General features: G+C 47.1%; 1 long non-coding RNA gene across 1 annotated transcript; it reads left to right on the top strand.

The window, feature by feature from the left end:
• The first annotated feature begins 517 nt into the window (after positions 1-517).
• Positions 518-2,766, top strand: LOC148109449 (uncharacterized). Its single transcript, XR_015725639.1, has 2 exons — positions 518-888; positions 2,210-2,766. It is a non-coding gene; the product is annotated as an uncharacterized LOC148109449 (long non-coding RNA).
• The last annotated feature ends 283 nt before the right edge of the window (positions 2,767-3,049 follow it).

Genomic DNA, 3,049 nt, shown 5'->3' with positions numbered 1-3,049 from the left:
TCCACTGGACATGCCTTAGGACCATAGCAGCTTCGGGTTCTAGTCCCTTCCACCCCTCCCCCCACTCCAACTTGCTGAAAAACTCCCATCTTCATGTGTACCATTCTTCATTTCCCACAAGGCCATATTGGCCCACATTTAGGTTTGTGCCTTCACGGGACTATGCTTGTAATGCTCTGGGTTAGTAATTTCCGTAGAGATTCTAGCAAAATAACAAATCCAAGTGAAGTAATTCTGACAAAACTCTAGCCAAAAAAAAACAAAGAAGGCCGACCGCATACTATCATCCTCAAACCCCAACTCACAACTTATCTGTCCCAGTGTCAGGGACGAGGGCAAGATAAGCCTGAGATCCCCCCTCAAGCCTGCCTCCTTCTTAACAAGGGCGTTGGAAATTCAGTCTGGGAACAATTTGTTCAAGGTTTGAGCAGGTTGGCTCCTAGACAAGGAAGGATCTTGGGGAAAAACATTATCATGTAATTGTAACAAAAATCTCTTTTCAATAGGAGATTTGCAGAACATGAAACGCTGTCCACAGACGGTCTCAGATGGAGTCCCCAGCGGAGGAGAACTGAGGGGTTTTTGAATCTGCGTTTCCTCCCTGCTATACTTGAAACGTCTCCTTCCACTTGGGATGTTGTGCTTGAGGCTTGGCAAGGAGGTGGCATTTCCTTCAAAGGAAAAGAAAATACGTATTTTTCTGGCTCTATGGCTCAGGTAGCTCATGTTCCCAGAGGAAACAAACGTCTTTGAAAGGAACGTTTGCCTCATTCCGTCTAAATAATGTTGATTTGTTTATGTCTTAACCTCCGTTGGGTGATTAATGAGCAAAAATATATCTTCTGAGACTCAGAGCACACTGGATCCTTTTGAGTGGGCCACACTCGGGTAAGTAAAGACGAGGGGAAGAGAGGGCCTCTGTGACTCGGATGAAATAGAGCCTTCTTAATTCATCTGAAGTTTGGGGGAGCTGGGCTCTTCCCAGGGAAAACAGCAGTCTTCCATTGGTATTTTTCTTTCTGTTTCTGCTTGGTAATCATGACTCGGAAATTTTAGATTACGTCTTCGTGTTTAAAAAGTAAGTAATTATATGATTTTGTCGGGACGTTGCATAACATGATAGAGTGGGGATTAGTCAGGGTCCTTGATTTGACTCGAGAAGCCGCTCCAGGAGTTACTGGCTGTTGGATCTTGGGAAAGCCATTTTATTTCCCTTCTAACTTTCAGTTACCTCAGGTATGGAATGGGCTGATAATGCCCACCTGGCCTCCTAGGATCAAATGTCCCTGGGCTTTATATTTAAAATTTAAAATGCTATGAGAATTGCAAAGCCTGTCACAATTGTAAGAATGAGAAGGAAAATGGAAACCAAGGTCTATTGTGCAAATTGATTCTGGCAGTGCTGTCTATACGTGAGTGCTGTCTACACCTCCACTCTTGCTGCCCCCACCCCGATTCATCCCCCAGGGGCAGGCCAAATGACATAGATCATATCATTCCCAGCTTCAAAGCATTCTCCCACTGCAGTCAGGATAGTCTTCAAACTCCTCTCAGTGGCCTGTGAGGCCCGGTCTGATGTGGCGGCTCTTCCTTCTCCCGGCACAGGAGAGAAGGCACTGCACTGTCCCTCTCTCTCTCCCCTTTAGTCACACTCCTCTTCCTTCAGTCCTTTGACCACGTGTAGCTTCTTTCTATCTCAGGGCCTTTGCACATGTCAGTCCTCCTTTCTTTACCTGGCAAATCCTTTTCATCCTTTTCACTTGACATGTTATTCCCTCCCTCTCAGACTGATTGCCCTACTGACCAGACACCTCAGGGGGCGCCATTCACAGAGACTACAGTTTGCACAGCCGCAGGCGGTGACCCTGTCCTCGGCTCCACCACCACTCCCATTATTCCCTGGACTTGCTGTGCACTTCTCCTTCACAGCAATGTGCACGTTTCTAATCATTTATTTGTTAAATGTCCGTCTTCTCCACTAGACTGTCAGGGTAGGGACCATGACTTTCCTGTTCACCTCAGAATCCTCAGCACCTGGAACAGTGCCTCTGCACACAGAAGGTACTCAGTAAGTGCACATGGGCCGGGTTTCTATGAAGTAGAGATGAGTACATGTCATGCTATCTCAAACCAACCTCACTGAATAAGCCTGAGCATTGAGGTGTGACAAGTGTCTCAGCAGCTGCCCATTGTCTTCCTCCATTCCCAGCTCTTGCGCTGACCTGGAAGCTAGGAAGTCAGAATATGACAGCGGCCAGGTTCAGAGGACCCCAGAGGAAGAAGGACAACGGGGCTGCTGGGACCTGAGCTCTGCCTTCTGCGGCTTAGAGACATCCCTGACCGCAAGAAGTATTTAGCTTCTCTCTCCAGAAATGGATTATTCCAAGGAAAGTATGCAAGAGCAGAGCATCTAGTCCTAAAGATCTGAGTTTTAATCCTGCCCTATCACGGGCTGACTGGTAATTACTGGCATGTGATTATAACATGTGCTATCCTTTATCCTTGTCAGGACATTTTTAAACTAAGCAAAACATTTTATAAGCTCTGAACAATGGCTCCAGCGATGTGATGGCACATTATTATTACAGTTGAGCATGACCCTCCCTGTGAAGGCAGCCAGCATGGCTTCCCTCTCACTGGATCTTACCCTGCAGCTGCTTTAGTCCTGCCTTGTTGGTTAACCAATCACAAAAGAATTAGGAGCAGGAGATAATGCCCACTCTGTGTTTTGCATGATATTAAAATAAATAACAGTAGCAAACTCGGCGCTATTGTTTGGTGATCCCTTTTCATTCATCGCTACTTTGAGCAAATATTTATCCAGTGCCTTCTCTGCACCGGGACTGTACCATGTGATGGAAAGACTGTGTCTCCTGCCTTTGAAGACCTCACCAGCTCACCATGCAAGGGATGGGGGGAGGCGGGGACCCAGCATGCAAATGGAGGGGAAGTCTATTCTAACGAAGGCATGAACAGCATTTCATGGCAGCGAGGCGGGGAGGCTGATGAGCTCTGCCTGAGCAGGGAGATGGTTCTCAGGGAGGCCTTC

Source organism: Ursus americanus, chromosome 9 (assembly GCF_024610735.1).
Source record: "Ursus americanus isolate L20-20 chromosome 9, mUrsAme1.1.p, whole genome shotgun sequence".
In the NCBI taxonomy this organism is placed as follows: Eukaryota; Metazoa; Chordata; class Mammalia; order Carnivora; family Ursidae; genus Ursus; species Ursus americanus.
This window is presented reverse-complemented; position numbering and strand designations above follow the sequence as displayed.